Below are 8,837 nucleotides of genomic sequence, written 5' to 3'. Positions count from 1 at the left end.
ACACACACACACACACACACACACACACACACACACACACACACATAATTTCTGGCATGGCAGAGTGCACCTGCTATGGTACCAAAGTGTGGACAACTTAGGAAAGTACCACGAAGAATATGAAAACCGTCCACAACACCACCATACTGACCACCGAGAGGTGAGGAAGGCTGAGTCTGCGGTGTTTCCTCTGGTCTTTTTCCCATGCATATCACACACAGAAGTGTGTGGTGTGTCTCTTCCACACTAGTTCACGTTTCCACAACCTAACTTTCCTGGTCAGGTGGTTGGCCACTCCTCAAGAGTCACAATCTCTTACTCAGTTTCCAGATCTGAGCCAGTTTTAGGATTCCAGACACACTGAATGAAGGAGAGGCTGGCAGCCCAGCCAGTGTGGCTCAGTGCTTGAGTGTTGACCTATGAACCAGGAGGTCACGGTTCAATTCCTGGTCAGGGCACATGCCCGGATTGTGGGCTTGACCCCCAGTAGGGGACGTGCAGGAAGCAGCCTAATCAATGATTCTCTCCCATCATTGATGTTTCTGTCTCTCTGTTTCCCCCTTCCTCTCTGAAATCAATAAAAAACATATTTAAAGAAGAAGAAGAAGAAGAAGAAGAAGAAGAAGAAGAAGAAGAAGATTCTAGGGCAGTGGTTGGCAAACTGCGGCTCGGCAAATTGCGGCTCGCAAGCCACATTCTGCTCTTTGGCCCCTTGAGTGTGGCTCTTCCACAAAATACCACGTGCGGGCGCGCACGTACAGTGTGATTGAAACTTTGTGGCCCATGCGCAGAAGTCGGTATTTTGTGGAAGAGCCACACTCAAGGGGCCAAAGAGCAGAATGTGGCTTGCGAGCCGCAATTTGCCGAGCCGCAGTTTGCCAACCACTGCCCTAGAACTCTGAAAGCCCGTGACAGCTAACCATATGCTGGGGATAGGAAAATACGCAAACGTCTTAAGAGCTATTGGCACAGGATCCAAGTTGGCCACAGAGAAGGAAGCACTGTGCTGGGTAGACCTCTTTGGATTCTGGAGGCAGCATGTCCAAACCTGGGAATACCACACAGATCCAAGTACTGGGTGGAATGAAGGCTTCCATCATAGAGAGAGGCCCGGGGCAGGAGACAGCCCGCAGCAGGTCTAGGCTGCAATGCACGTAGCCCCCAAGCTTGGCCTATCTGACCTAGCAGGTCCTATGGGTTAGAGATAAGATGCTGAGTGGAGTTTTGGTCGCGTCTTGTGGGGAAGCCACAACTCAGATCCCTCAGCTCTGGAGCCAGGCCACATCCTCTGCAGCAGAGACGCCCACGCCTTTCTGTAAGATGCTATGCTGCTGCCCGGGTAGGGATGGACCCCTGACCATGGGAGAGACATGACTGCAGCCAGAACTATCCACAAGGAGCTGGATTCTGTCCAATCGGTCAACTCATAAGGTCGGTGGACGTGGCAGCCTGCCAGGAGGGTGTCCCCAGCACGTCCAGGACTGAGCAGAGGAGGACCAGGGGCAGGAGGGAGCTGCCTGAGCAAGCAGCCAGACCCCATTTCACCCACCTGTTGCCTCTCCCTCCGGCGAGGGAGTGAGCCTTGCGAGCGGGTGAGCCAGTGTGACCGAGTTACCCAGCTGGGTCTGCAGGCCAGGTCCCTGTGTCTCCCTTCCTGTGGGGACAAGACAGATCCCTCCCCGATGCTGCCTCTTCCACACCCACCTCGGGGCGCAGCGCCTGCTCCCAGCCCAGCCCAGTGCCTCCGGCCTGCGGACGGTGTGCTCATCTGTGGGGTGAGAAATGGAGTGTTAGTCTCAGTTGCATTCCTGTTGTTGGGAACGACGAAGAGCCAATGGACTGTGTGTTCTTGGAAGAAGGATCCGGACCTCTCGTCCAACATCCACCCGAACACCCAGCACCGGCTTTGGGAGGCGCCTAATGAGACCGCCTCGTGCACCGCCCTCCCCTCCGCCTCGGTGGCTCCCTCTGGAGGAGGAGGAAGCGCACAGCACGGGGAGACCCGCTGAGGCCGGCTTATCTGCTCCTGTTTGGTGTCTGATGCGGTGGCCCAGGGGGCCTTGCCGATGCCAGCAAAGTGAGCTAGTCAGGCTCAGCCAGGGCGATCCTAGGGCGCCATCTCAGCACCCGGGCCCCTCCCCGCCTGGCCGGCGTCCCTCTCCTCTGAGCGGGGTCCCGTGGGCGGCCTGCCCGGCCGTGAAGACCCTGGAGCCTTCGTGTGGCCCCAACCTCAGCCCCTGTGCTCTCAACCACCTTTGTCGCAGCCACAGGCTCCTGCTCTCCGCAGGGGTGACCTTGCCCAGGGCGCAGGCTGCCTCCTCTGGCGGAAGCAGGTTGCTGAGGGTTGGAATTACAGACTTAATCACACCCCGCCGGTGAGCCTTTGTGGGCCGGTGACTGGGATGAGATGAGGGTCCCTCATGACCAGTCCACAGAGCAGGACGAGGCCTCCGCTTGGTAAATGGATGTGTTGCCCGATTTGATGGTAAGTGGACATGCGCATCCATCACGGCCTGGGACCAGGGAGGGCTCAGATCCCTGAGGAATGAGCTGAGGTCACACCACCAAGTGAGCTACCGCGACCAGCAGAGGCGCTAAGGGTGAGGGGAATCTAGAAAGGACAGTGGAGAGGAGAGCTTTTCTGAGCGGCTGCCCAGCTCAGTACCACCTACCTACCTACCTCTTGTTGCAAAGGAAAAATGAATTCCTTGTGTTTAAACCACTGTGACTCATGCAATTCTTACTAATACAGCATTCCTGACAATAGCCCTTGTCCGGGTTTTGTTCTTTAATCTTATTTAGCAGACTTTGAGTTTTAATGGGACAATTCAGCTCATTTGAGATTAGTATAAAATGGTATGCTTTATTTTATTCCTTCCACTTTAATCCAGGCTTCCTATTTACTTTTCTTTGTTATTTCTCTCTTCTTTTTTCTTGTTTTTTGCTGGCTTGACAACATAGCCATTTATTATCTTTTTTCCTTTCTTTCGGATGTTGGTATTCTATAGAATGGCAGTTACTTTTCCTTTTTAAGGAAGGCGCATTGGTATTTTCCTTTGCTGGCTCACTGGGGTGCACGTTCAGAATAAAATACATAATCACACGTATATGATCTTCCATTATATAAAAATGCCATCTATTTCTCCACATTAAGATGACCCATTTACCATACGTTTACATCTCTGTGTTCCCAACCCCCAAAGAAATGGAAATGCTTTTATTCTCCATCTCTCCAAATACCAGATTGAGACCCTTTAGTACTGAGAGTCCCATATTATTAGTCTTTCCCTCAGGATTTTTTCCCCCTCAGAAGTCAGTAGGTATTATTACATCATTATTTGCTTCCAGTTGCAGATGAGAAATCATTGTTTGCTCCCAGTCTTTCAGATAAGAAGTCCAATACTAGTCTCATTGTCTGTCTTTGTAAGTTACCTACCCTCCCTCGCCGAAAGCTGGAAAGCTTTTTCTTTATACTCAGAGCTCATTCCTTTTCCCAGGACCTGCCTAAAGGGGAGTATCATATTTTATCACTTCTGTTTGGAATTCAGGGAACTCTTCAAATCTTTAAGTCAAGTCTTTATTGGAAAATTTCCCTCCACTATTTTGTTTAATTATTGCTTGTCTTCCATGTCCTTCATTTCATGAATTTCCAACGTTCCAATAATAATAATGATAATAATAATAATTCCAAGACTGAATAATTTAAATATACAAGTATTTGGTCACCTGCATCATTCCCTTGAACCTCTTTTATTTCACTTCCCAGAATTCCCATCTCTGTGGATTTCTGATTTGTGTGTTTTATTTTTCCATGTGGTGTTCCAGGTCTGGCTTCAACAGTGACCCTCCTGTCCCTTGATTCATCTCCTGAGAACTTTAGTCTGAAGTCTGAACATGAGATTTCCCCTCGATCCAGAACAGGTGTGTGTGTGTGTGTGTATGTGTGTGTGTGTGTGTGTTAGTGAGCTTGAGTGTGTGAACACTGCACCTACAACTCCTTAGGTGTTGCTTTAATCGTCGGTGTGTGTGTGTGTGTGTGTGTGTGTGTGTTAGTGAGCGTGAGTGTGTGCACACTGCACCTACAACTCCTTAGGTGTTGCTTTCATCGTCAGTTGCTATTGAGGGTGTCCTCTCTCTCCTCCAGGAGGTTGTACTCGCTGCTCTCTGAGATGTGCCCGTTCTTTCTCCTCTCACTCTGAGGTCTCCGTGGGCACGTTGGCATCTTCCTTTTCGGGTTCACTGGGGATTGATGGCAGAGTTTGTTCCCCGAGTAATGGACAGCACAGCAGTCTTTGCGCTCTGGGTCTGCGGCGCCCCAGCTGGTAAGTTGTTGGTCCCAGAAGGACTCCCTCTGCACTCTTTCCCCTCAACTGGCATTTTCTCAGGGAAGAAAGGCTTCGACACATTTGTTTACTGGGCGCCACAGCTTTCTGAGCGCCTGAGCAGTGAGCCCCACGAACAGCATGTGGGCAGGTGCGGCTTCTCCCTCAGGAGCTCCTTAGATTTTCCTAAGCCCAGTGTTCCCAGATTCCGACCACCGCCTGGGCCTGGGCCTCTGGTCCCTGAGCACTCTCGGACCTGGAGGGGGGACGTTGCTCTGCCAACTCCCTCCTTCTAGACCTGCGAGATGCACTAGGTCTTGCTTTTGCCCTAAACCTCAGAGCTGCTTGCTCAACAAAGGCTCAGGAGCTGGTTTTAAATGGAAGGATGGACTCAACCATCTCCCCAGAAAAATTAGAGGAAATTTTGCTATATTCCAAAAGGCAAAACATACCACAAGCCATTTCACAGACCACAATGCAAGAGAACTGGAATTCATCAACCTGAAAAGCCAAATAATCAAACCAAAAACCTTACCTCCAACAAAACTCCTATAGACACAAATATCCAAAATCTACTTTTTTAACTATCTCCTCTCGGGTCAAAGAGAAAAACCAAAATCCAAATTATAAATTATTTCTAATGACTAGCAATGAGAACACAAAATATAAAAATCTATGAGATGAGACCAGAGGAGAATTCAAAGGGAGGCATGCAGATTTAAATAACTGTCTTAGAAAAACAAACAAAAAGATTTAAAATAATGACACGCTCCCAGGTAAAGATAGCAGATTGGACATTCAAGTTTAATTTTGCTCACACTGAGACACTTATTAAAAATAGAATACAGGGATTTTATTTCCACCTTTGTATTTTGTAACATTTTAAATCCCCAAATAAGGCAGAAGAATGTTACAATCAACATTTCTATATAAACCATCTAGATTCATCTGTTGTTATGATTCTCTTTATCTCTATATCTCTTTGTACGTGGTACACATTTTCTTCTGAATCATATAAAAATAAGTTACCAATATTATGACGCTTCACTATTAAGCATGCATCTCGTTATCATAAACACAATCTCCTATTGTCAGAGTTGGCTTCCTTAGAAGAAACACTCTGAAACAAAGATGCGTGTGTGAAAGGCCCTGGGAAGGAAGGGGAAGGAAAGGGAAGGAAAGATTGGGCAGAGGGAGGAAGTGGGCTGAGATACAGAGTCAACAAGAGCATCAGCCCGCTCTTTGAGGGGCTCTGGAGCTATGATGGCACTTCAGAGTTGTGCCAAGTTGGCATGAGGGGAGCTGGGCCTTTACAGTCCCAAGTGACCTGGTAATTGGACATGGGCTGCCCTGGGAAAGGGCTTGACCTCAGGTGAGGCAAGTCTTTTCAGCCTAGGCACACCCTGAAGACTGCTGACAACTGAGGACTATTTGCTGGCAGTGACTCCAACAACCATGGGAATAAGCCCTCACTCTTGATGGTCGATGTGAGCAGGGCATTCAGTATCAGCTACAGACCACCCTCTGCCATTCAGTGCCACCGCCTCCATTTCAGTTCTAGGGGATACTCCTCAGAATTCCAATGGGCACCCTCCCTGAAGGAAACTTGTAAGAGGAAGGCTGCAACCCCAATGCATCTGGTCTCAGGGCCACAATGATATGCTTGCTTCGTCCATGTGTTTGGGATTCAAAAATTGGCTTTGACCAGGGAGCAAACAAAAAAGCAGGAGGAGGACTACTCACATCAGACAAGTTGGACTTCAAGATAAAAATTCCAAGGTGAATAAAGAAGGCATTATTACTACACAGATTATGAAAAGCGTGTAATGAGCATAAAACCTTCTGACCCAAGCCACCTAGCAGGTAAATACAGAAAGTAAAGATTATTAGAAATAAAAAGAGAAGCTCATGAAAACACAACTTTAGTAGGAGCTTCAATATATCTCTTTTAAAAATAGTTGCTCTGATAGGGAAAAATAGATACATCAAAGAATTAAAAATATAATCTACAAACTCAAACAAATAAATATTTATTCAAATACAGAGTATACATTTTATACATATTCAAGCATTTACCAAAATTTATCATCTGCTTGGTCATAAGGAAACTCTTGGAAAATTCAATAAATTAGATATTTCATAAGCTATCTTCTGTGCTTGTGATTCGATAAAGAAGTAAATCATTTAAAAGGTTGCCAAAATGTGCCAATTACTTGGAAACTCAGTATAGGAAACACACTATTTGGTAACCCCCAGATCAAAGGAGAGCAAAAGTGAAATTCCAAATTATCTAGCAAACATTAAGAGACTTTTTGAAAAAATGTATGGGGGGTGCAAAAAGCTATACTCAAAGGAAATTTTATAGCCTTAAGTAACTGCCAATAATGCAAAGAACCTAATACTTGTGCCTGAGTCAGTTTGAGCACTGCTCTGAATTTGTAGCCACACCCTACAGCCCACTCTTCTTCCCACCTCTGTTACTCCTTATGCGCTCTGTCTTCACACATATTGCCATAGAAGTTGATTCTAATGATTAAGCAGAAAACAAGTTTATTAGAGATATTGAGTAGCTCACAAAATTGCTGTGAGGGCTAAACAGCCAGACTCGAGGTTCATCAGTGCCCTAATCAGTGGTCGGCAAACTGCGGCTCACGAGCCACATGCGGCTCTTTGGCCCCTTGAGTGTGGCTCTTCCACAAAATACCAACTTCTGCGCATGGGCCACGAAGTTTCAATCGCACTGTACGTGTGCGCCCGCACGTGGTATTATGTGGAAGAGCCACACTCAAGGGGCCAAAGAGCCACATGTGGCTCGCGAGCCGCGGTTTGCCGACCACTGCCCTAAACCATACCCAGTGCTGCCTGATGAAGGAACTGCCCCCTGCTGTCACCATCCCCCCAATGCCAGGACGTTGACCTTGAAACCACTGCTGGGACTGCCACCATCTAAGCTCATTGCTTGAGCCACCTGGGCCTATGGAAATGGAAACTCCATGCAGGGCTCGATTCCCCATGTAGCTTCCTTCCCATTCATTCTACGAAGGTCAAATCCACAATCTTAATAGTGAGGGAAGCTGGGAATTCGAGTTCTGATTAATTTCTCCAAACACAAAAGAGCTACTCAAAAGATGATGGGAAGTGATGAATAAGACAGAAGTCTATTTCAAGCAATAAAATAGATATACCCCTCATGAGGCAGATAAAAGATAAGTGCAAGAGAACAAAATGTGTAGGAAATAGTTCTGGCATAACTGATTATCTGGAATAGTGCCGTTCTATAGAAACATAATGCAAGCTGTGTACATAATTAACATTTTCCTGGTAGCTACATTAAAAAGAGTAAAGAAAGAAATATGTGAATTTCATTTTAATGTTTTATTTAATCCAGTATATCCAAAACATTCTGATTTTACATGTAATCAATATAAAAGTTATTAATAAGACATTTTACATTTTTTTTTTGTCTTGGAAATCTGGTGTATGTTTTAAACTTACAGCCCATTTCAATTCAGAGCAGTCACATTTAAAGTGCTCACTAGCCACATACGGCTAGAGGCTACCACATTGGAGAGTGTAGAGAGAGAAGAAATAAAATCGGAACCCGGTTTCATGTCATTTACACAAAAATAAATTCCAGCTGAATCAAAGACTTAAATCTAAAAAATAAAGCCATGAAGATCTTAGAAGTAAACATACCACACTACATCTACTGAGCACTCAATGAGATCTTTCTGTCCATCTGCAACACAGATGGCAGGTACAGGGTTAATATCTATATATACAAAGAGCCTTTGCAAATTCATATCAGAATCAGAATAGTCAGAAGCTATCACTAGACTATGTTTTAAAAAAATCCAAATGCAGAATAAACCTAAAAAGATGTTCAGCTTCCCTAGGAGCCAAGGAAATACAAATTAAAAAACAATGAAATATCACTTCATTCACATCAGACTAGCAATTTGGGAGCATGGTAACACCTGCTACAGGCTGGGCAGGGACTGTCTTCATCACATCACAGTAGTTAGGACCTTGTTGGAGAGCAATCTGGCAACATTTATCAAAATAAAGCAACTCCATGTATTCTTTGAGCCAGCAATCCGTCGCCCGAGAATCCAGCCCATAGAAATAAAAGCACTGCAATGTATGTAGATCATAGCAACAGTGATCATGGTGGCAATAAAACCCTAAAACCCAAGTGCTATGCCCATAGGTAGAATGATTGAATAAATTGTGGCACATTTATATCAGGGCGTGTTGTAACACCATTCACAAAGAATGTCTTAAACGTCTATGTACTGACTTGAAGGAGCTCCCATCTTCCATCTCTGCGAGATGCAAAGAAATGGCGCATCCAGCATGGCCCAGCGGTTGAGCGTCAACCTATGAACCAGAAAGTCACGGTTCGATTCCCGGTCAGGGCACATGCCCCAGTTGCGGGCTCGATCCCCAGTGTGGGGCATGCAAGTAGCAGCCAATCAATGATTCTTTGTCATCATTGATGTTTCTATTCCTCTC

This window comes from Myotis brandtii, unplaced genomic scaffold (assembly GCF_000412655.1).
Source record: "Myotis brandtii unplaced genomic scaffold, ASM41265v1 scaffold161, whole genome shotgun sequence".
Taxonomy (NCBI): Eukaryota; Metazoa; Chordata; class Mammalia; order Chiroptera; family Vespertilionidae; genus Myotis; species Myotis brandtii.
The sequence above is the reverse complement of the archived record's forward strand: the minus strand, read 5'-3'. Positions refer to the sequence as shown.